Genomic DNA, 25,808 nt, shown 5'->3' with positions numbered 1-25,808 from the left:
GAGGGAAGGAGGGACCTCCATGACAATGGAGCCTGTGAATGAAGCCAGGGCAGAGGGACAAGTGAAGGTCTATGGTGGAGGGAGGGAAGGAGGGACCTTGATGACAATGGAGCCTGTGAATGAAGCCAGGGCAGAGGGACAAGGGACGGTCTACGGTGGAAGGGGGAAGGTGGGACCTTGATGACAATGGAGCCTATGAATGAAGCCAAGACAGAGGGACAAGGGACGGTCTATGGTGGAGGGAGGGAAGGAGGGACCTTGATGACAATGGAGCCTGTGAATGAAGCCAGGGCAGAGGGACAAGGGAAGGTCTATGGTGGAGGGAGGGAAGGAGGGACCTCCATGACAATGGAGCCTGTGAATGAAGCCAGGGCAGAGGGACAAGGAAATGTGTGAGGCAGAGGGTGGGACGGTGGGTTCTTGATGACGATGGAGCATGTGAATGAAGCCAGGACAGAGGGACAAGGAAAGGTCTACAGTGGAGAGCAGGTGGGACCTCCATGACAATGGAGCCTGTGAATGAAGCCAGGACAGAGGGCCTAGGGAAGGGCTACGGTGGAAGGAGGGAAGGTGAGACCTTGATGACAATGGAGCCTGTGAATGAAGCCAGGGCAGAGGGACAAGGGAAGGTCTATGGTGGAGGGAGGGAAGGAGGGACCTCCATGACAATGGAGCCTGTGAATGAAGCTAGGGCAGAGGGACAAGGGAAGGTCTATGGTGGAGGGAGGGAAGGAGGGACCTTGATGACAATGGAGCCTGTGAATGAAGCCAGGGCAGAGGGAAAAGGGAAGGTCTATGGTGGAGGGAGGGAAGGAGGGACCTCCATGACAATGGAGCCTGTGAATGAAGCCAGGGCAGAGGGACAAGGAAAGGTGTGAGGCAGAGGGTGGGACGGTGGGTTCTTGATGACGATGGAGCCTGTGAATGAAGCCAGGACAGAGGGACAAGGGAAGGTCTACGGTGGAGGAAGGGACGGTGGGACCTTGATGACAATGGAGCCTGTGAATGAAGCCAGGACAGAGGGACAAGGAAAGGTCTACAGTGGAGAGCAGGTGGGACCTCCGTGACAATGGAGCCTGTGAATGAAGCCAGGACAGAGGGACAAGGAAAGGTCTACGGTGGAGGGAGGGACGGTGTGACCTCCATGACAATGGAGCCTGTGAATGAAGCCAGGGCAGAGGGACAAGGGAAGGGCTACGGTGGAAGGAGGGAAGGTGAGACCTTGATGACAATGGAGCCTGTGAATGAAGCCAGGGCAGAGGGACAAGGGAAGGTCTATGGTGGAGGGAGGGAAGGAGGGACCTCCATGACAATGGAGCCTGTGAATGAAGCCAGGGCAGAGGGACAAGGGAAGGTCTATGGTGGAGGGAGGGAAGGAGGGACCTTGATGACAATGGAGCCTGTGAATGAAGCCAGGGCAGAGGTACAAGGGAAGGTCTACGGTGGAGGGAGGGAAGGAGGGACCTCTATGACAATTGAGCCTGTGAATGAAGCCAGGACAGAGGGACAAGGGAAGGTCTACGGTGGAGAAAGGGACGGTGGGACCTTGATGACAATGGAGCCTGTGAATGAAGCCAGGACAGAGGGACAAGGGACGGTCTACGGTGGAGGAAGGGACGGTGGGACCTTGATGACAATGGAGCCTGTGAATGAAGCCAGGACAGAGGGCCAAGGGAAGGGCTACGGTGGAAGGAGGGAAGGTGAGACCTTGATGACAATGGAGCCTGTGAATGAAGCCAGGGCAGAGGGACAAGGGAAGGTCTATGGTGGAGGGAGGGAAGGAGGGACCTCCATGAAAATGGAGCCTGTGAATGAAGCCAGGGCAGAGGGACAAGGGAAGGTCTATGGTGGAGGGAAGGAAGGAGGGACCTTGATGACAATGGAGCCTGTGAATGAAGCCAGGGCAGAGGGAGAAGGGAAGGTCTATGGTGGAGGGAGGGAAGGAGGGACCTCCATGACAATGGAGCCAGTGAATGAAGCCAGGGCAGAGGGACAAGGAAAGGTGTGAGGCAGAGGGTGGGACGGTGGGTCCTTGATGACGATGGAGCCTGTGAATGAAGCCAGGACAGAGGGACAAGGGAAGGTCTACGGTGGAGGAAGGGACGGTGGGACCTTGATGACAATGGAGCATGTGAATGAAGCCAGGACAGAGGGACAAGGAAAGGTCTACAGTGGAGAGCAGGTGGGACCTCCATGACAATGGAGCCTGTGAATGAAGCCAGGACAGAGGGACAAGGAAAGGTCTACGGTGGAGGGAGGGACGGTGTGACCTCCATGACAATGGAGCCTGTGAATGAAGCCAGGGCAGAGGGACAAGGGAAGGGCTACGGTGGAAGGAGGGAAGGTGAGACCTTGATGACAATGGAGCCTGTGAATGAAGCCAGGGCAGAGGGACAAGGGAAGGTCTATGGTGGAGGGAGGGAAGGAGGGACCTCCATGACAATGGAGCCTGTGAATGAAGCCAGGGCAGAGGGACAAGGGAAGGTCTATGGTGGAGGGAGGGAAGGAGGGACCTTGATGACAATGGAGCCTGTGAATGAAGCCAGGGCAGAGGTACAAGGGAAGGTCTACGGTGGAGGGAGGGAAGGAGGGACCTCCATGACAATTGAGCCTGTGAATGAAGCCAGGACAGAGGGACAAGGGAAGGTCTACGGTGGAGAAAGGGACGGTGGGACCTTGATGACAACGGAGCCTGTGAATGAAGCCAGGACAGAGGGACAAGGGACGGTCTACGGTGGAGGAAGGGACGGTGGGACCTTGATGACAATGGAGCCTGTGAATGAAGCCAGGACAGAGGGCCAAGGGAAGGGCTACGGTGGAAGGAGGGAAGGTGAGACCTTGATGACAATGGAGACTGTGAATGAAGCCAGGGCAGAGGGACAAGGGAAGGTCTATGGTGGAGGGAGGGAAGGAGGGACCTCCATGAAAATGGAGCCTGTGAATGAAGCCAGGGCAGAGGGACAAGGGAAGGTCTATGGTGGAGGGAAGGAAGGAGGGACCTTGATGACAATGGAGCCTGTGAATGAAGCCAGGGCAGAGGGAGAAGGGAAGGTCTATGGTGGAGGGAGGGAAGGAGGGACCTCCATGACAATGGAGCCAGTGAATGAAGCCAGGGCAGAGGGACAAGGAAAGGTGTGAGGCAGAGGGTGGGACGGTGGGTCCTTGATGACGATGGAGCCTGTGAATGAAGCCAGGACAGAGGGACAAGGGAAGGTCTACGGTGGAGGAAGGGACGGTGGGATCTTGATGACAATGGAGCATGTGAATGAAGCCAGGACAGAGGGACAAGGAAAGGTCTACAGTGGAGAGCAGGTGGGACCTCCATGACAATGGAGCCTGTGAATGAAGCCAGGACAGAGGGACAAGGAAAGGTCTATGGTGGAGGGAGGGAAGGTGTGACCTTGATGACAATGGAGCATGTGAATGAAGCCAGGACAGAGGGCCAAGGGAAGGGCTACGGTGGAAGGAGGGAAGGTGAGACCTTGATGACAATGGAGCCTGTGAATGAAGCCAGGGCAGAGGGACAAGGGAAGGTCTATGGTGGAGGGAGGGAAGGAGGGACCTCCATGACAATGGAGCCTGTGAATGAAGCCAGGGCAGAGGGACAAGTGAAGGTCTATGGTGGAGGGAGGGAAGGAGGGACCTTGATGACAATGGAGCCTGTGAATGAAGCCAGGGCAGAGGGACAAGGGACGGTCTACGGTGGAAGGGGGAAGGTGGGACCTTGATGACAATGGAGCCTATGAATGAAGCCAAGACAGAGGGACAAGGGACGGTCTACGGTGGAGGGAGGGACGGTGGGACCTTGATGACAATGGAGCCTGTGAATGAAGCCAGGGCAGAGGGACAAGGGACGGTCTATGGTGGAGGGAGGGAAGGAGGTACCTCCATGACAATGGAGCCTGTGAATGAAGCCAGGGCAGAGGGACAAGGAAAGGTGTGAGGCAGAGGGTGGGACGGTGGGTCCTTGATGACGATGGAGCCTGTGAATGAAGCCAGGACAGAGGGACAAGGGAAGGTCTACGGTGGAGGAAGGGACGGTAGGAGCTTGATGACAATGGAGCCTGTGAATGAAGCCAGGACAGAGGGACAAGGAAAGGTCTACAGTGGAGAGCAGGTGGGACCTCCATGACAATGAAGCCTGTGAATGAAGCCAGGACAGAGGGACAAGGAAAGGTCTACGGTGGAGGGAGGGACGGTGTGACCTTGATGACAATGGAGCATGTGAATAAAGCCAGGACAGAGGGCCAAGGGAAGGGCTACGGTGGAAGGAGGGAAGGTGAGACCTTGATGACAATGGAGCCTGTGAATGAAGCCAGGGCAGAGGGACAAGGGAAGGTCTATGGTGGAGGGAGGGAAGGAGTGACCTCCATGACAATGGAGCCTGTGAATGAAGCCAGGGCAGAGGGACAAGGGAAGGTCTATGGTGGAGGGAGGGAAGGAGGGACCTTGATGACAATGGAGCCTGTGAATGAAGCCAGGGCAGAGGGACAAGGGACGGTCTACGGTGGAAGGGGGAAGGTGGGACCTTGATGACAATGGAGCCTGTGAATGAAGCCAAGACAGAGGGACAAGGGACGGTCTACGATGGAGGGAGGGACGGTGGGACCTTGATGACAATGGAGCCTGTGAATGAAGCCAGGGCAGAGGGACAAGGGACGGTCTACGGTGGAAGGAGGGACGGTGGGACCTTGATAACAATCGAGCCTGTGAATGAAGCCAGGACAGAGGGACAAGGGAAGGTCTATGGTGGAGGGAGGGAAGGAGGGACCTCCATGACAATGGAGCCTGTGAATGAAGCCAGGGCAGAGGGACAAGGAAAGGTGTGAGGCAGAGGGTGGGACGGTGGGTCCTAGATGACGATGGAGCCTGTGAATGAAGCCAGGACAGAGGGACAAGGGAAGGTCTACGGTGGAGGAAGGGACGGTGGGACCTTGATGACAATGGAGCCTGTGAATGACGCCAGGACAGAGGGACAAGGAAAGGTCTACAATGGAGAGCAGGTGGGACCTCCATGACAATGGAGCCTGTGAATGAAGCCAGGACAGAGGGACAAGGAAAGGTCTACGGTGGAGGGAGGGACGGTGTGACCTTGATGACAATGGAGCATGTGAATGAAGCCAGGACAGAGGGACAAGGAAAGGTCTACAGTGGAGAGCAGGTGGGACCTCCATGACAATGGAGCCTGTGAATGAAGCCAGGACAGAGGGCCAAGGGAAGGGCTACGGTGGAAGGAGGGAAGGTGATACCTTGATGACAATGGAGCCTGTGAATGAAGCCAGGGCAGAGGGACAAGGGAAGGTCTATGGTGGAGGGAGGGAAGGAGGGACCTCCATGACAATGGAGCCTGTGAATGAAGCTAGGGCAGAGGGACAAGGGAAGGTCTATGGTGGAGGGAGGGAAGGAGGGACCTTGATGACAATGGAGCCTGTGAATGAAGCCAGGGCAGAGGGACAAGGGAAGGTCTATGGTGGAGGAAGGGAAGGAGGGACCTCCATGACAATGGAGCCTGTGAATGAAGCCAGGGCAGAGGGACAAGGAAAGGTGTGAGGCAGAGGGTGGACGGTGGGTTCTTGATGACGATGGAGCCTGTGAATGAAGCCAGGACAGAGGGACAAGGGAAGGTCTACGGTGGAGGAAGGGACGGTGGGACCTTGATGACAATGGAGCCTGTGAATGAAGCCAGGACAGAGGGACAAGGAAAGGTCTACAGTGGAGAGCAGGTGGGACCTCCGTGACAATGGAGCCTGTGAATGAAGCCAGGACAGAGGGACAAGGAAAGGTCTACGGTGGAGGGAGAGACGGTGTGACCTTGATGACAATGGAGCATGTGAATGAAGCCAGGACAGAGGGCCAAGGGAAGGGCTACGGTGGAAGGAGGGAAGGTGAGACCTTGATGACAATGGAGCCTGTGAATGAAGCCAGGGCAGAGGGACAAGGGAAGGTCTATGGTGGAGGGAGGGAAGGAGGGACCTCCATGACAATGGAGCCTGTGAATGAAGCCAGGGCAGAGGGACAAGGGAAGGTCTATGGTGGAGGGAGGGAAGGAGGGACCTTGATGACAATGGAGCCTGTGAATGAAGCCAGGGCAGGGGTACAAGGGAAGGTCTACGGTGGAGGGAGAGACGGTGTGACCTTGATGACAATGGAGCATGTGAATGAAGCCAGGACAGAGGGCCAAGGGAAGGGCTACGGTGGAAGGAGGGAAGGTGAGACCTTGATGACAATGGAGCCTGTGAATGAAGCCAGGGCAGAGGGACAAGGGAAGGTCTATGGTGGAGGGAGGGAAGGAGGGACCTCCATGACAATGGAGCCTGTGAATGAAGCCAGGGCAGAGGGACAAGGGAAGGTCTATGGTGGAGGGAGGGAAGGAGGGACCTTGATGACAATGGAGCCTGTGAATGAAGCCAGGGCAGAGGTACAAGGGAAGGTCTATGGTGGAGGGAGGGAAGGAGGGACCTCCATGACAATTGAGCCTGTGAATGAAGCCAGGACAGAGGGACAAGGGAAGGTCTACGGTGGAGAAAGGGACGGTGGGACCTTGATGACAATGGAGCCTGTGAATGAAGCCAGGACAGAGGGACAAGGGACGGTCTACGGTGGAGGAAGGGACGGTGGGACCTTGATGACAATGGAGCCTGTGAATGAAGCCAGGACAGAGGGACAAGGGACGGTCTACGGTGGAAGGAGGGAAGGTGGGACCTCCATGACAATGGAGCCTGTGAATGAAGCCAGGGCAGAGGGACAAGGGAAGGTCTATGGTGGAGGGAGGGAAGGAGGGACCTTGATGACGATGGAGCCTGTGAATGAAGCCAGGGCAGAGGGACAAGGGAAGGTCTATGGTGGAGGGAGGGACGGTGGGACCTTGATGACAATGGAGCCTGTGAATGAAGCCAGGGCAGAGGGACAAGGGACCGTCTATGGTGGAGGGAGGGAAGGAGGGACCTCCATGACAATGGAGCCTGTGAATGAAGCCAGGGCAGAGGGACAAGGAAAGGTGTGAGGCAGAGGGTGGGACGGTGGGTCCTTGATGACGATGGAGCCTGTGAATGAAGCCAGGACAGAGGGACAAGGGAAGGTCTACAGTGGAGGAAGGGACGGTAGGACCTTGATGACAATGGAGCCTGTGAATGAAGCCAGGACAGAGGGACAAGGAAAGGTCTACAGTGGAGAGCAGGTGGGACCTCCATGACAATGAAGCCTGTGAATGAAGCCAGGACAGAGGGACAAGGAAAGGTCTACGGTGGAGGGAGGGACAGTGTGACCTTGATGACAATGGAGCATGTGAATGAAGCCAGGACAGAGGGCCAAGGGAAGGGCTACGGTGGAAGGAGGGAAGGTGAGACCTTGATGACAATGGAGCCTGTGAATGAAGCCAGGGCAGAGGGACAAGGGAAGGTCTATGGTGGAGGGAGGGAAGGAGTGACCTCCATGACAATGGAGCCTGTGAATGAAGCCAGGGCAGAGGGACAAGGGAAGGTCTATGGTGGAGGGAGGGAAGGAGGGACCTTGATGACAATGGAGCCTGTGAATGAAGCCAGGGCAGAGGGACAAGGGACGGTCTACGGTGGAAGGGGGAAGGTGGGACCTTGATGACAATGGAGCCTGTGAATGAAGCCAAGACAGAGGGACAAGAGACGGTCTACGGTGGAGGGAGGGACGGTGGGACCTTGATGACAATGGAGCCTGTGAATGAAGCCAGGGCAGAGGGACAAGGGACGGTCTACGGTGGAAGGAGGGACGGTGGGACCTTGATAACAATCGAGCCTGTGAATGAAGCCAGGACAGAGGGACAAGGGAAGGTCTATGGTGGAGGGAGGGAAGGAGGGACCTCCATGACAATGGAGCCTGTGAATGAAGCCAGGGCAGAGGGACAAGGAAAGGTGTGAGGCAGAGGGTGGGACGGTGGGTCCTAGATGACGATGGAGCCTGTGAATGAAGCCAGGACAGAGGGACAAGGGAAGGTCTACGGTGGAGGAAGGGACGGTGGGACCTTGATGACAATGGAGCCTGTGAATGAAGCCAGGACAGAGGGACAAGGAAAGGTCTACAGTGGAGAGCAGGTGGGACCTCCATGACAATGGAGCCTGTGAATGAAGCCAGGACTGAGGGACAAGGAAAGGTCTACGGTGGAGGGAGGGATGGTGTGACCTTGATGACAATGGAGCATGTGAATGAAGCCAGGACAGAGGGACAAGGAAAGGTCTACAGTGGAGAGCAGGTGGGACCTCCATGACAATGGAGCCTGTGAATGAAGCCAGGACAGAGGGCCAAGGGAAGGGCTACGGTGGAAGGAGGGAAGGTGAGACCTTGATGACAATGGAGCCTGTGAATGAAGCCAGGGCAGAGGGACAAGGGAAGGTCTATGGTGGAGGGAGGGAAGGAGGGACCTCCATGACAATGGAGCCTGTGAATGAAGCCAGGGCAGAGGGACAAGGGAAGGTCTATGGTGGATGGAGGGAAGGAGGGACCTTGATGACAATGGAGCCTGTGAATGAAGCCAGGGCAGAGGGACAAGGGAAGGTCTATGGTGGAGGGAGGGAAGGAGGGACCTCCATGACAATGGAGCCTGTGAATGAAGCCAGGGAAGAGAGACAAGGAAAGGTGTGAGGCAGAGGGTGGGACGGTGGGTCCTTGATGACGATGGAGCCTGTGAATGAAGCCAGGACAGAGGGACAAGGGAAGGTCTACGGTGGAGGAAGGGACGGTGGGACCTTGATGACAATGGAGCCTGTGAATGAAGCCAGGACAGAGGGACAAGGAAAGGTCTACAGTGGAGAGCAGGTGGGACCTCCATGACAATGGAGCCTGTGAATGAAGCCAGGACAGAGGGACAAGGAAAGGTCTACGGTGGAGGGAGGGACGGTGTGACCTTGATGACAATGGAGCATGTGAATGAAGCCAGGACAGAGGGCCAAGGGAAGGGCTACGGTGGAAGGAGGGAAGGTGAGACCTTGATGACAATGGAGCCTGTGAATGAAGCCAGGGCAGAGGGACAAGGGAAGGTCTATGGTGGAGGGAGGGAAGGAGGGACCTCCATGACAATGGAGCCTGTGAATGAAGCCAGGGCAGAGGGACAAGGGAAGGTCTATGGTGGAGGGAGGGAAGGAGGGACCTTGATGACAATGGAGCCTGTGAATGAAGCCAGGGCAGAGGGACAAGGGAAGGTCTATGGTGGAGGGAGGGAAGGAGGGACCTCCATGACAATGGAGCCTGTGAATGAAGCCAGGAAAGAGGGACAAGGGAAGGTCTACGGTGGAGAAAGGGACGGTGGGACCTTGATGACAATGGAGCCTGTGAATGAAGCCAGGGCAGAGGGACAAGGGAAGGTCTATGGTGGAGGGAGGGAAGGAGGGACCTTGATGAGGATGGAGCCTGTGAACGAAGCCAGGGCAGAGGGACAAGGGAAGGTCTATGGGAGGGAGGGAAGGAGGGACCTCCATGACAATGGAGCCTGTGAATGAAGCCAGGGCAGAGGGACAAGGGAAGGTCTATGGTGGAGGGAGGGAAGGAGGGACCTTGATGACAATGGAGCCTGTGAATGAAGCCAGGGCAGAGGGACAAGGGACGGTCTAATGTGGAAGGAGGGAAGGTGGGACCTTGATGACAATGGAGCCTGTGAATGAAGCCAGGACAGAGGGACAAGGGAAGGTCTACGGTGGAGGAAGGGACGGTGGGACCTTGATGACAATGGAGCCTGTGAATGAAGCCAGGGCAGAGGGACAAGGGACGGTCTACGGTGGAAGGAGGGAAGGTGGGACCTCCATGACAATGGAGCCTGTGAATGAAGCCAGGGCAGAGGGACAAGGGAAGGTCTATGGTGGAGGGAGGGAAGGAGGGACCTTGATGACAATGGAGCCTGTGAATGAAGCCAGGGCAGAGGGACAAGGGAAGGTCTATGGTGGAGGGAGGGAAGGAGGGACCTTCATGACAATGGAGCCTGTGAATGAAGCCAGGGCAGAGAGACAAGGGAAGGTCTATGGTGGAGGGAGGGAAGGAGGGACCTTGATGACAATGGAGTCTGTGAATGAAGCCAGGACAGAGGGACAAGAGAAGGTCTACGGTGGAGGAAGGGACGGTGGGACCTTGATGACAATGGAGCCTGTGAATGAAGCCAGGACAGAGGGACAAGGGACGGTCTACGGTGGAGGAAGGGACGGTGGGACCTTGATGACAATGGAGCCTGTGAATGAAGCCAGGACAGAGGGACAAGGAAAGGTGTGAGGCAGAGGGTGGGACGGTGGGTCCTTGATGACGATGGAGCCTGTGAATGAAGCCAGGACAGAGGGACAAGGGAAGGTCTACGGTGGAGGAAGGGACGGTAGGACCTTGATGACAATGGAGCCTGTGAATGAAGCCAGGACAGAGGGACAAGGAAAGGTCTACAGTGGAGAGCAGGTGGGACCTCCATGACAATGAAGCCTGTGAATGAAGCCAGGACAGAGGGACAAGGAAAGGTCTACGGTGGAGGGAGGGACAGTGTGACCTTGATGACAATGGAGCATGTGAATGAAGCCAGGACAGAGGGCCAAGGGAAGGGCTACGGTGGAAGGAGGGAAGGTGAGACCTTGATGACAATGGAGCCTGTGAATGAAGCCAGGGCAGAGGGACAAGGGAAGGTCTATGGTGGAGGGAGGGAAGGAGTGACCTCCATGACAATGGAGCCTGTGAATGAAGCCAGGGCAGAGGGACAAGGGAAGGTCTATGGTGGAGGGAGGGAAGGAGGGACCTTGATGACAATGGAGCCTGTGAATGAAGCCAGGGCAGAGGGACAAGGGACGGTCTACGGTGGAAGGGGGAAGGTGGGACCTTGATGACAATGGAGCCTGTGAATGAAGCCAAGACAGAGGGACAAGAGACGGTCTACGGTGGAGGGAGGGACGGTGGGACCTTGATGACAATGGAGCCTGTGAATGAAGCCAGGGCAGAGGGACAAGGGACGGTCTACTGTGGAAGGAGGGACGGTGGGACCTTGATAACAATCGAGCCTGTGAATGAAGCCAGGACAGAGGGACAAGGGAAGGTCTATGGTGGAGGGAGGGAAGGAGGGACCTCCATGACAATGGAGCCTGTGAATGAAGCCAGGGCAGAGGGACAAGGAAAGGTGTGAGGCAGAGGGTGGGACGGTGGGTCCTAGATGACGATGGAGCCTGTGAATGAAGCCAGGACAGAGGGACAAGGGAAGGTCTACGGTGGAGGAAGGGACGGTGGGACCTTGATGACAATGGAGCCTGTGAATGAAGCCAGGACAGAGGGACAAGGAAAGGTCTACAGTGGAGAGCAGGTGGGACCTCCATGACAATGGAGCCTGTGAATGAAGCCACGACTGAGGGACAAGGAAAGGTCTACGGTGGAGGGAGGGACGGTGTGACCTTGATGACAATGGAGCATGTGAATGAAGCCAGGACAGAGGGACAAGGAAAGGTCTACAGTGGAGAGCAGGTGGGACCTCCATGACAATGGAGCCTGTGAATGAAGCCAGGACAGAGGGCCAAGGGAAGGGCTACGGTGGAAGGAGGGAAGGTGAGACCTTGATGACAATGGAGCCTGTGAATGAAGCCAGGGCAGAGGGACAAGGGAAGGTCTATGGTGGAGGGAGGGAAGGAGGGACCTCCATGACAATGGAGCCTGTGAATGAAGCCAGGGCAGAGGGACAAGGGAAGGTCTATGGTGGATGGAGGGAAGGAGGGACCTTGATGACAATGGAGCCTGTGAATGAAGCCAGGGCAGAGGGACAAGGGAAGGTCTATGGTGGAGGGAGGGAAGGAGGGACCTCCATGACAATGGAGCCTGTGAATGAAGCCAGGGCAGAGAGACAAGGAAAGGTGTGAGGCAGAGGGTGGGACGGTGGGTCCTTGATGACGATGGAGCCTGTGAATGAAGCCAGGACAGAGGGACAAGGGAAGGTCTACGGTGGAGGAAGGGACGGTGGGACCTTGATGACAATGGAGCCTGTGAATGAAGCCAGGACAGAGGGACAAGGAAAGGTCTACAGTGGAGAGCAGGTGGGACCTCCATGACAATGGAGCCTGTGAATGAAGCCAGGACAGAGGGACAAGGAAAGGTCTACGGTGGAGGGAGGGACGGTGTGACCTTGATGACAATGGAGCATGTCAATGAAGCCAGGACAGAGGGCCAAGGGAAGGGCTACGGTGGAAGGAGGGAAGGTGAGACCTTGATGACAATGGAGCCTGTGAATGAAGCCAGGGCAGAGGGACAAGGGAAGGTCTATGGTGGAGGGAGGGAAGGAGGGACCTCCATGACAATGGAGCCTGTGAATGAAGCCAGGGCAGAGGGACAAGGGAAGGTCTATGGTGGAGGGAGGGAAGGAGGGACCTTGATGACAATGGAGCCTGTGAATGAAGCCAGGGCAGAGGGACAAGGGAAGGTCTATGGTGGAGGGAGGGAAGGAGGGACCTCCATGACAATGGAGCCTGTGAATGAAGCCAGGAAAGAGGGACAAGGGAAGGTCTACGGTGGAGAAAGGGACGGTGGGACCTTGATGACAATGGAGCCTGTGAATGAAGCCAGGGCAGAGGGACAAGGGAAGGTCTATGGTGGAGGGAGGGAAGGAGGGACCTTGATGACGATGGAGCCTGTGAATGAAGCCAGGGCAGAGGGACAAGGGAAGGTCTATGGGAGGGAGGGAAGGAGGGACCTCCATGACAATGGAGCCTGTGAATGAAGCCAGGGCAGAGGGACAAGGGAAGGTCTATGGTGGAGGGAGTGAAGGAGGGACCTTGATGACAATGGAGCCTGTGAATGAAGCCAGGGCAGAGGGACAAGGGACGGTCTAATGTGGAAGGAGGGAAGGTGGGACCTTGATGACAATGGAGCCTGTGAATGAAGCCAGGACAGAGGGACAAGGGAAGGTCTACGGTGGAGGAAGGGACGGTGGGACCTTGATGACAATGGAGCCTGTGAATAAAGCCAGGGCAGAGGGACAAGGGACGGTCTACGGTGGAAGGAGGGAAGGTGGGACCTCCATGACAATGGAGCCTGTGAATGAAGCCAGGGCAGAGGGACAAGGGAAGGTCTATGGTGGAGGGAGGGAAGGAGGGACCTTGATGACAATGGAGCCTGTGAATGAAGCCAGGGCAGAGGGACAAGGGAAGGTCTATGGTGGAGGGAGGGAAGGAGGGACCTTCATGACAATGGAGCCTGTGAATGAAGCCAGGGCAGAGAGACAAGGGAAGGTCTATGGTGGGGGGAGGGAAGGAGGGACCTTGATGACAATGGAGCCTGTGAATGAAGCCAGGACAGAGGGACAAGAGAAGGTCTACGGTGGAGGAAGGGACGGTGGGACCTTGATGACAATGGAGCCTGTGAATGAAGCCAGGACAGAGGGACAAGGGACGGTCTACGGTGGAGGAAGGGACGGTGGGACCTTGATGACAATGGAGCCTGTGAATGAAGCCAGGACAGAGGGACAAGGAAAGGTGTGAGGCAGAGGGTGGGACGGTGGGTCCTTGATGACGACGGAGCCTGTGAATGAAGCCAGGACAGAGGGACAAGGGAAGGTCTACGGTGGAGGAAGGGACGGTAGGACCTTGATGACAATGGAGCCTGTGAATGAAGCCAGGACAGAGGGACAAGGAAAGGTCTACAGTGGAGAGCAGGTGGGACCTCCATGACAATGAAGCCTGTGAATGAAGCCAGGACAGAGGGACAAGGAAAGGTCTACGGTGGAGGGAGGGACAGTGTGACCTTGATGACAATGGAGCATGTGAATGAAGCCAGGACAGAGGGCCAAGGGAAGGGCTACGGTGGAAGGAGGGAAGGTGAGACCTTGATGACAATGGAGCCTGTGAATGAAGCCAGGGCAGAGGGACAAGGGAAGGTCTATGGTGGAGGGAGGGAAGGAGTGACCTCCATGACAATGGAGCCTGTGAATGAAGCCAGGGCAGAGGGACAAGGGACGGTCTACGGTGGAAGGGGGAAGGTGGGACCTTGATGACAATGGAGCCTGTGAATGAAGCCAAGACAGAGGGACAAGAGACGGTCTACGGTGGAGGGAGGGACGGTGGGACCTTGATGACAATGGAGCCTGTGAATGAAGCCAGGGCAGAGGGACAAGGGACGGTCTACGGTGGAAGGAGGGACGGTGGGACCTTGATAACAATCGAGCCTGTGAATGAAGCCAGGACAGAGGGACAAGGGAAGGTCTATGGTGGAGGGAGGGAAGGAGGGACCTCCATGACAATGGAGCCTGTGAATGAAGCCAGGGCAGAGGGACAAGGAAAGGTGTGAGGCAGAGGGTGGGACGGTGGGTCCTAGATGACGATGGAGCCTGTGAATGAAGCCAGGACAGAGGGACAAGGGAAGGTCTACGGTAGAGGAAGGGACGGTGGGACCTTGATGACAATGGAGCCTGTGAATGAAGCCAGGACAGAGGGACAAGGAAAGGTCTACAGTGGAGAGCAGGTGGGACCTCCATGACAATGGAGCCTGTGAATGAAGCCAGGACTGAGGGACAAGGAAAGGTCTACGGTGGAGGGAGGGACGGTGTGACCTTGATGACAATGGAGCATGTGAATGAAGCCAGGACAGAGGGACAAGGAAAGGTCTACAGTGGAGAGCAGGTGGGACCTCCATGACAATGGAGCCTGTGAATGAAGCCAGGACAGAGGGCCAAGGGAAGGGCTACGGTGGAAGGAGGGAAGGTGAGACCTTGATGACAATGGAGCCTGTGAATGAAGCCAGGGCAGAGGGACAAGGGAAGGTCTATGGTGGAGGGAGGGAAGGAGGGACCTCCATGACAATGGAGCCTGTGAATGAAGCCAGGGCAGAGGGACAAGGGAAGGTCTATGGTGGATGGAGGGAAGGAGGGACCTTGATGACAATGGAGCCTGTGAATGAAGCCAGGGCAGAGGGACAAGGGAAGGTCTATGGTGGAGGGAGGGAAGGAGGGACCTCCATGACAATGGAGCCTGTGAATGAAGCCAGGGCAGAGAGACAAGGAAAGGTGTGAGGCAGAGGGTGGGACGGTGGGTCCTTGATGACGATGGAGCCTGTGAATGAAGCCAGGACAGAGGGACAAGGGAAGGTCTACGGTGGAGGAAGGGACGGTGGGACCTTGATGACAATGGAGCCTGTGAATGAAGCCAGGACAGAGGGACAAGGAAAGGTCTACAGTGGAGAGCAGGTGGGACCTCCATGACAATGGAGCCTGTGAATGAAGCCAGGACAGAGGGACAAGGAAAGGTCTACGGTGGAGGGAGGGACGGTGTGACCTTGATGACAATGGAGCATGTGAATGAAGCCAGGACAGAGGGCCAAGGGAAGGGCTACGGTGGAAGGAGGGAAGGTGAGACCTTGATGACAATGGAGCCTGTGAATGAAGCCAGGGCAGAGGGACAAGGGAAGGTCTATGGTGAGGGAGGGAAGGAGGGACCTCCATGACAATGGAGCCTGTGAATTAAGCCAGGGCAGAGGGACAAGGGAAGGTCTATGGTGGAGGGAGGGAAGGAGGGACCTTGATGACAATGGAGCCTGTGAATGAAGCCAGGGCAGAGGGACAAGGGAAGGTCTATGGTGGAGGGAGGGAAGGAGGGACCTCCATGACAATGGAGCCTGTGAATGAAGCCAGGAAAGAGGGACAAGGGAAGGTCTACGGTGGAGAAAGGGACGGTGGGACCTTGATGACAATGGAGCCTGTGAATGAAGCCAGGGCAGAGGGACAAGGGAAGGTCTATGGTGGAGGGAGGGAAGGAGGGACCTTGATGACGATGGAGCCTGTGAATGAAGCCAGGGCAGAGCGACAAGGGAAGGTCTATGGGAGGGAGGGAAGGAGGGACCTCCATGACAATGGAGCCTGTGAATGAAGCCAGGGCAGAGGGACAAGGGAAGGTCTATGGTGGAGGGAGGGAAGGAGGGACCTTGATGACAATGGAGCCTGTGAATGAAGCCAGGGCAGAGGGACAAGGGACGGTCTAATGTGGAAGGAGGGAAGGTGGGACCTTGATGACAATGGAGCCTGTGAATGAAGCCAGGACAGAGGGACAAGGGAAGGTCTACGGTGGAGGAAGGGACGGTGGGACCTTGATGACAATGGAGCCTGTGAATGAAGCCAGGGCAGAGGGACAAGGGACGGTCTACGGTGGAAGGAGGGAAGGTGGGACCTCCATGACAATGGAGCCTGTGAATGAAGCCAGGGCAGAGGGACAAGGGAAGGTCAATGGTGGAGGGAGGGAAGGAGGGACCTTGATGACAATGGAGCCTGTGAATGAAGCCAGGGCAGAGGGACAAGGGAAGGTCTATGGTGGAGGGAGGGAAGGAGGGACCTTCATGACAATGGAGCCTGTGAATGAAGCCAGGGCAGAGAGACAAGGGAAGGTCTATGGTGGAGGGAGGGAAGGAGGGACCTTGATGACAATGGAGCCTGTGAATGAAGCCAGGACAGAGGGACAAGAGAAGGTCTACGGTGGAGGAAGGGACGGTGGGACCTTGATGACAATGGAGCCTGTGAATGAAGCCAGGACAGAGGGACAAGGGACGGTCTACGGTGGAGGAAGGGACGGTGGGACCTTGATGACAATGGAGCCTGTGAATGAAGCCAGGACAGAGGGACAAGGGACGGTCTACGGTGGAAGGAGGGAAGGTAGGACCTTGATGACAATGGAGCCTGTGAATGAAGCCAGGGCAGAGGGACAAGGGAAGGTCTATGGTGGAGGGAAGGAGGGACCTTGATGATAATGGAGCCTGTGAATGAAGCCAGGGCAGAGGGACAAGGGAAGGTCTATGGTGGAGGGAGGGAAGGAGGGACCTCCATGACAATGGAGCCTGTGAAAGAAGCCAGGGCAGAGGGACAAGGGAAGGTCTATGGTGGAGGGAGGGAAGGAGGGACCTCCATGACAATGGAGCCTGTGAATGAAGCCAGGACAGAGGGACAAGGGAAGGTCTACGGTGGAGGAAGGGACGGTGGGACCTTGATGACAATGGAGCCTGTGAATGAAGCCAGGACAGAGGGACAAGGGACGGTCTACGGTGGAGGAAGGGACGGTGGGACCTTGATGACAATGGAGCCTGTGAATGAAGCCAGGACAGAGGGACAAGGGACGGTCTACGGTGGAGGGAGGGAAGGTGGGACATTGATGACAATGGAGCCTGTGAATGAAGCCAGGACAGAGGGCCAAGGGAAGGGCTACGGTGGAAGGAGGGAAGGTGAGACCTTGATGACAATGGAGCCTGAGAATGAAGCCAGGGCAGAGAGACAAGGAAAGGTGTGAGGCAGAGGGTGGGACGGTGGGTCCTTCATGACGATGGAGCCTGTGAATGAAGCCAGGACAGAGGGACAAGGAAAGGTCTACGGTGGAGGGAGGGACGGTGGGTCCTTGATGACAATGGAGCCTGTGAATGAAGCCAGGACAGAGGGACAAGGGAAGGTCCACGGTGGAAGGAGGGAAGGTGGGACCTCCATGACAACGGAGCCTGTGAATGAACCCAGGACAGAGGGACAAGGAAAGTTCTACAGTGGAGAGAAGGTGGGACCTCCATGACAACAGAGCCTGTGAATGAAGCCAGGACAGAGGGACAAGGGATGGTCTACGGTGGAGGGAGGGAAGGTAGGACATTGATGAGAATGGAGCCTGTGAATGAAGCCAGGACAGAGGGACAAGGAAAGGTCTGAGGCGGTGAGAGGGACGGTGGGACCTTGATGATGAAGATAAATTGATGTTTGGATGCAAAGCTTGTTTTCTAAAAGTGAACAGAAGGTATTGAGATGCAAAAATAGTGTTATTTTTTGAGTGAAAATTAGGATGTGGTATGGTGGCGAGGATTACATCTCTTTTCCAAAGCTAGAAGTGTGTATTGAATAGCAAAAATGTGAGTGTTTTCATAAACTGACAAGCTGATGTTTTACGGACACAATTATTGGATTTTCAAATCTACATTTAAAGCAAATACGCGCGGTTTCCAGGTTAGAATTGATATAGGTTTGTTTTAGTGTGAGGTAAGAGTCCATAACAATTTAGTATCCTAATACCTGCGACCTTAGGATAGATCTCATCACGGCTGTTACTCACCGGGGGTTTTCTTGAGCCACTCCTAACCAGATAATAGTCATTTCAACCAGACCGGCCACTTGTAGGGTCTTTTCTGCTATGATCACTTTACTTAGCATCGAGAAGTCAAGCTTTTTTTCTCTAGGGGGTGTGGATTTTATCTCTTCCGGTATAAACACTTTAGTGAGTTTGTACTTGCACAACTGCAATCCCAAATACAATTAATTTTGGCGGTAAAGTGATGGACAAGCAATGATTTCAAGTGTAATTTACAATGAGGTGAGGTTGCAGGAACATCAAGCAGAGATCTGATGTTTAGCATGTAAATTATATTCAAATCTGATATTATAGCTGAAGGCGGATGACGTGAGAGGATCATTTTCATGTTTACTGATTAACCAGCGGTTTCCATCCTTGTAACAGAAGAACGCTGAGAACAAATTTGCGTTTTTTCAATGCTTATTCGTAAATACTCACAACTACTTACTTTTTCAATTTGATAAATTGCCAAAAGCGCCCATGTCCTTTCCTTACATTTAATTCACGAAGCACATTACTTTTATTTTTGAACAATTTGCTGTAAGGTCATTGGCCAGCTTGTATTCGGGTAATGTTGATAATGGTTTCTGAAGGCCTTTAGATGTCATTGACAGTATCACCACATCATCACATAAACCAGAGCGTTTGCTTCTCCGGTTTCAGCACAAGACCTTCTCTCATACAAGGTACTCAGCCATATCTGAGACATATTTAGTCCCATTGTCTGGAACCCGATTCACTAGGATTAGTGGAACCTGACAGCAGTCTGAGCCCGTACATTCTATATAATCTGAACGACAGCACTACAGTCCATGCCCGTACATTCTATATAATCTGAACGACAGCACTGCAGTCCATGCCCGTACATTCTATATAATCTGAACGACAGCATTGCAGTCTGAGCCCGTACATTCTATATGATCGGAACAACAGCATTGCAGTCCGAGCCTGTACATTCTATATAATCTGAATGACAGCACTGCAGTCCATGCCCATACATTCTTTATATTCTGAACGACAGCACTGCAGTCCTTGGCCGTACATTCTTTATAATCTGAACGACAGCACTGGGGTCCATGCCCTACATTCTTTAAACTCTAAATGACAGCACTGCAGTCCATGCCTGTACATTCTATATAATCTGAACGACAGCACTGCAGTCCATGCCTGTACATTCTATATAATCTTAACAACAGCATTGCAGTCCGAGCCTGTACATTCTATATAATCTGAACGACAGCACTGCAGTCTATACCCATACATTCTTTATATTCTGAATGACAGCACTGCAGACCATGCCTGTACATTCTATAAAATCTGAACGATAGCACTGCGGTCCATGCCCGTACATTCTTTATAATCTGAACGACAGCACTGCGGTCCATGCCAGTACATTCTATAAAATCTGAACGACAGCACCTCGGTCCATGCCCGTATATTCTATATAGTCTAAACGACAGCACTTCAGTCCATGCCCTTACATTCTGTATAATCTGAACGACAGCACCGCGGTCCATGCCCGTACATTTTTTATAATCTGAACGACAGTACTGCGGTCAACTCCCTACATTCTTTATAATCTGAACTACAGCCCTGCAGTCCATGCCCATACATTATATATAATCTGAAAAACAGCACTGCAGTCCCTGCCCATACATTCTATATATTGTTTTTAAAAACACTTTATTGGTGACTGCTGTACATCATGTACTTACAACATATAAACATACAAATACAGTCTTTTGGTTTTCTCCCCTCAGGTATCATTTACATCCCCAGACATTTGTTTCAATCTGATGTCTCCTATCTTGCATTAGAGGGGAGTCCTATATAGTGCATTATGAACCTGAAATAGTGCATTGATTAAATGCAACCGCCCATACATTCTATATAATCTGAATTACAGCACTGCAGTCCGAGCCCTACATTCTATAAACTCTGAATGACAGCACTGCAGTCCAGGCACGTACATTCTTTATAATCTGAACGACAGCACTGCAGTCCATGCCTGTACATTCTATACAATCTGAATGACAGCACTGCAGTCCATGCCCATACATTCTATATATTCTGAATGACAGCACTGCAGTCCAAGCCTGTACACTCTATATAATCTAATTGACAGCGCTGCTTTCCAATCCCGTACATTCTATAAAATCTGAATGACCGCACTGCAGTCCATGCCTGTACATTTTTCATAATCTGACTGACAGCACTGAAGTCCGAGCGTGTAAATTCTACATAATCTGAGTGACAGCACTGCAGTCTGATCCTGTAAATTCTACAGAATCTGAATGACAGCACTGCTGTCTAATCCTGTACATTCTACATAATCTGAATGACAGCACTGCAGCCCGAGACTGTACATTCTACATCATCTGAATGATAGCACTGCAGTCTGAGCCTGTACATTCTACAAATTCTGAAGGACAGCACTGCAGTCCGAGTCTGTACATTGGACATAATCTGAATGACAGCACTACAGTCGGACCCCGTACATTCTACATAATATGAATGACAGCACTTCTGTCTGATCCTGTACACTCTACATACGCTGAATGACAGCACTGTAGTCTAATCGTGTACATTCTACATCATCCGAATGACAGCACTGCAGTCTAAGCCTGTACATTCTACGTAATCCGAATGACAGCACTGCAGTCCTAGGCCGTACGTTCTACATAATCTCAATGACAGCACTGCAGTCCGTGCCTGCACATTCTACATAATCTGAATGACAGGACTGCTGTCCGAGCCCGTACATTCTACATAATCTAAATGACAGCACTGCAGTCCGAGCCCGTATATTCTAGATAATCCGAATGACAGCACTGCTGTCTGATCCTGTACATTCTACATAATTTGAATGACAGCACTACAGTCCGAGCCTGTACATTCTATATGATCAAAACGACAGCACAGCTGTCTGAGCCTGTACACTCTACATAATATGACGGACAGTTCGAACACAATCGAGAGGCAACAAACCACGTACAAAATTAGTCGATGCACACCAAGAGGAAATTTATCAAAACAATTCTCCAGTTGATTCTGTGGCTCTTTAATCAATTTCTTCCTCACTAGATATAAATAAGTGCAGCCAATGTGTTTCGCCTGGTTGCAGGCTTCCTCAGGGCAAGATCCTATGTCAGGTTGAACACACTGTTTAAAGCAGACATGGCGTTGCAATGGTTACACCGGTATTCCACGAAGCGTAGCAGCAGTGAGCTTGAAAATTCTGCCAGCTGCTGGTAGGCAAACAAATAGGTTTTTATGCCATTGTTGTGGGGAATTACCTCCATCCATCTATGTAAGAGTGAAAAAGCTAGAGATAGAAAAAACATACCTCTACTGGAAATTCATCCAAAGACATTTTGTGGTGAAAGATAGCCAGAGAAGGTTCAAAGCTGTGGCTACAGATATGAAACAGATGATCTAGAGATCACAGAAAATCTCCAAGGGAATTGTTGGTCAGACACGTAAAAGTGAATATGTTGCTTAATGGCAGCCAGTTTACTATGAAGTCCTTTCTATTTGCAATTTTTTCAGAGAGATGACAAATTCAAAATTACTGTTCCTCACCACAAACTTGTGTGAAAGAGAGGGGAGCGTTTTAAGAAACATGTTGACATCCTTCTTCATTTTATGCAGCAGCAAGCAAACCCCTTTGAAATGACTGAGCCTGTGCGACTACACAACTTTGTGACCAAACAATAATAACGACATAAAGACATGACTACTAGATGTCCTGGAACATGGATCAAAACTATACACAGAACTGAAGCAGGAGAGATTTGTATTGAAAGAGAAAAGGATGTTTGACAATCACTAAAGCTAAACCTCCATGCTTTAATTGCCATAGTAAAGTTTCGTCCAACCAGCCACTACAAAACATATTACAAAATAAAAACCTTTTGTACGCACATAGAGCGATGGATGTGGTAAGAGGTGAATTTATCAAGGACATTCTGTTGCATGATCTTCTTCCAACCAACGCATTGTTTGATGGAGATGCTGCAACCAAACAAGTGAAGCACAAACTCGTACAAGACCTCGTAAAAAACCTTTTACCTGAACAATTTCAATTCAAAAAGGTGTCCTCATTGAAAACTGCTGTTGTTCTGAACTATGTCACAATTGCGAATGGTCAAGATTTCATCCATGCAAAATTTCAGAGAGGTCATTCAGACCGTTCTTCAGATATCAAAGCAAGTGTGCACTTTGCAAGAACTGCACATTGTCTTTGACAGTTATCTTGAACTATCTGTCGAAGAATGTGAGAGATTCAGACAAATGTCTACAAGTGGAATAATTGACCTTACCTGCATCTTAAATTCGACACCTATACCTGTACAACGTGATAAATTGTGGTCATCAACTCCGAACAATATGAACTTGGAGATGTTAACTCGCCAAAACATCGCTGATGCTTCAGTGAACACTGAATTTTCAATATTTGCAAGTGGAATGATTGTCCATGAGGAGTTGGTGCCCGCAGAGATATATTCAAAAGGTGCGGGCCATATTGTTCAACAACTTAACAGCAAATTGGAGGAAGCTGACTTTCGTGTTGTGCCACATGTTGAGTGAGCTGTTCAAAATGGTTCCAATCAAATCATTGTGCTGTCAAATGACACAGATGTTAATATTGTTCTACTTAGATTTGTTGAAATGTTCATAAGTTAAGGATTGTCAGAGTTATTAATTCGTTATTGAACAGGTGAGAAAATACACTTAATCCCGCTTCATTGTACAAGAAACTTGACCCAGAGATGCCCAGTGTTCTTGTCAAGGCACATATTCTTGTGGGTGATGACATCATGAGCAAAACTAGAACAAGCCTTGGAGCTTTAACTGCTGAACCTGTGAAGTTTCTTAAAGGATTTGCTGGGACAGAAGAATGTGACTTTAAAGATGTAGGAAAATACCTTGTGCGTGTGTGGAAAACAAGTTCTGACTCTCACACATTTGACGATCTTCGGTACAGAGAGTTCAAGACATCAGTCCCGCTAAGTTACCTTCCACCAACGGCATATTCTGTGCGTGGGCACACTAGAAGAGAGTTCTACTTGATCAGAAGATATGTAAATGGTTTTTTATCATGCATAAATTGAGAAATATCCGTATGAATATGGCTGGGAAGATACTGATGGGGTGCTACATCCTAAAACAATTCTAAAGCCTCTACCCACAGAACTTGGGCACTCTACAAATCTTGATTGACTGATTGCAACCAATAGGAGAACAGGCAGTTTTATCAGACAGCCCCTCGAGACTCTCACAGGTGAAGCAGCAGCGCTCAACAAATCCTGATTGATTGATTGAACTTACACGTACTTGTACTTGCAAGACATGAGCTACAAAAAGGTGCACCTGTCGATCTGCTCTTATCAAATGTTCAACGTTCTGCAAATGTAGCACAAGTGATTGTCGAAACAAATAAATAAAGTGAACTATAAAAATGTGTCTAAAACACGAGTGATAAACGTTATTTTTTTCATTTTCAGATCACAAACATTTTTTGGGTATACATAAAAGAATTAAAAAACATTATTTGTTTAATTTCTTCATATGCCTCTTCTTCCTTTATTATAGCCATCATTTTGGAAAATGGCAGAAGGGTTGCTCTGGGAAGTTGTTTTCTGTCTCTATAAGACTGCTTGACCCCCAAAACCTATGTTTTGACACCAAAATAAAGTATATAGGTCTCATTGTTCCTAAAATATTACATCATCACTGCAAGACATCAGCCATTTTTAAAAATGTTGTCCAGAAAAATTTGGCCGGGATCAGCAATGTCTACCCAAGCTAAATTACTTCTCTACTGATCCAAAAACAGAAATCAAAAATGAAAATCTCTGAACAACAATGTTTTTCCGAAAGTGTATCAGGGGGCCGAGATTACCCCATTGACTCAGAAGTCTCCTGCCAGCGGATGTGACTGCAGGGCTGGCATTGAGAGGTCTGATGGCTGGAGATACATAGTCATGCCACTCACTACACAATGTTGAGTGGGTTTCCAGGGAGCAGAGTTTCACTTCTTACTGTAATAAATCACTAAAAATGAAATTTCTTAGGCATCAGCTGTGCCTCCTCCCATGTGCAGAGAACCTCCCACCATGGCGGAGGGCGCCGACCCAAACCTCTTGCAGCTTGTGTGACACAAGCAAACAGGAGACATTCTGCACTTAACCTGCACCTGCAAGGAGCTACTGCAAGAAGTGATACAGCTGTTAAAGGCCCCCTTCAAACAGAGAGGAATTAGCTCTAGGAGGCAAGCGGTGCTGGCATGTTTTGATCCAATTGAACTGCAGAGTGGTAACATTTCTCATGCTGTCCGAACAAAAAATGCCACAAGCTTCCGACTGCAGAGGCGATCAGGCTACCAGCTGAAGATGCACCGGAAGTCCACTGCGTAGTGTGCATAGGCCAAGAACTCGGCATTAGCCCTCTTGCAGAGACCCCTATTTTTAAACGACAACGTCACATTTGTAACTTCATCAAAGCAAAGAACCGGATTCCAGGAAACTCTCAAAGGAAGCCTGATTGACTCCATAGTACATCATGTCGGGGATGCAATCTGAGAGACTTTCTATCTTCTTCCTTCCGTTGGCGGTTCGCCCATAGGGGGCGCAGGGGCGGTGAACTACCAACAAGTGGCCCAGGCCTGCCTCATCTTTAATTACCAGCTGACATGATGTTACACTTTAACAGGAAACGGAGTGTCTGTTTTCAAATTAAACTGCAACATCATGGCAGCAGCAAAGGGGGCTCCACTGTCCCTTTCAAACTGCGCATGTGTCAGGCGGTGGCTTCTTCAGCCCACCTCACACATTCACACTGGATAGCAGACATGGAGCACTTGCCTCGGGCAGTGCGGCATGTCTGCAAATGAGGCTTCGGTGGGGCTTGTCAATCTTCATCCCTTTACCCTATCAGATGGCAGGTTAGGGGAGAAGGGCCTGCCCCAGCCCTATCCTGACATCTGATGGGACAGTAGCTCTTGTTCGAGGTCAGAGCAAGCTAAAGCTATCCCTTATGACAGCTTCCGCTCGTTTAGAATAGCGCGCAATTAGTGTTGTTCAGAATCCTGGAGTAAATCACGGCAAGGTCGAATTCGGAGCCCCAAGGTACAATTGTATTATTAGCTTTTGTGCGCGCGTGAATGACTGTGATTGTTTGTGTGTGATTGTTTGTGTGTGTGCATGATTGTGTTTATGCGTCGATAGTTCTATTTATGTACATATGCATGTATGCGTCTGAGAGTGTGCATGGTGTATGTTTCTCTTCTGCCATGAACACGATCTATACATGCCAGCATTTAAACTTTGAGAGGGAGAAACGTATGTGGCTGGAAAAGCATGAATATTCTTTTTTTTCTGAAGCCCCGTTCCTGAGTTCAGTTACCAGTTTTTGCAATTTTTTCTCTTCAATTTGCAGCTTCAGATGGATTGGAAGGATGGTGGGCGTCGGGTGGAGTGGGCATTGCAGTGCTATTCGTTTATTGAACATTATGTTCCTTTGCGACACATGGCACAGTCAATGCCAGGTTTTTGCAACCTTCCTATAACTACTACTCGAAATTAGGATGGTTTGTTATATTTTTGCAGATACCTCAGGCCCACATGGAGATGATTGACTGACGCGGTATTCTGGTGCAATAACTGGCCTCGGGCACATGCACCCGGACCCTTTTATTGACAGGGTCACCTGACTGGTGACGCCTGTGGTGGGTGGGTGTAAAGTGTGTTAAATTTGCGGGCA

General features: G+C 51.9%; 1 protein-coding gene across 3 annotated transcripts in view; it reads left to right on the top strand.

Moving 5' to 3' along the window:
- Positions 1-25,808, top strand: part of LOC146863674 (sialic acid-binding Ig-like lectin 15) — a 179,306-nt gene that overhangs the window by 14,649 nt on the left and 138,849 nt on the right. Inside the window, exon 1 of one of the 3 annotated variants that reach the window (XM_085627793.1) lies at positions 25,111-25,174. The exons of the other annotated variants lie outside the window; for them this stretch is intronic. The gene's annotated coding sequence lies outside the window, so the exon portion shown is untranslated. Of the gene's footprint in view, positions 1-25,110; positions 25,175-25,808 lie in introns of those variants that run through there. 3 annotated transcript variants of the gene reach the window in all.

This window comes from Triturus cristatus, chromosome 2_1 (genome assembly GCF_964204655.1).
Source record: "Triturus cristatus chromosome 2_1, aTriCri1.1, whole genome shotgun sequence".
Taxonomy (NCBI): Eukaryota; Metazoa; Chordata; class Amphibia; order Caudata; family Salamandridae; genus Triturus; species Triturus cristatus.
The sequence above is the reverse complement of the archived record's forward strand: the minus strand, read 5'-3'. Positions and strand labels throughout refer to the sequence as shown.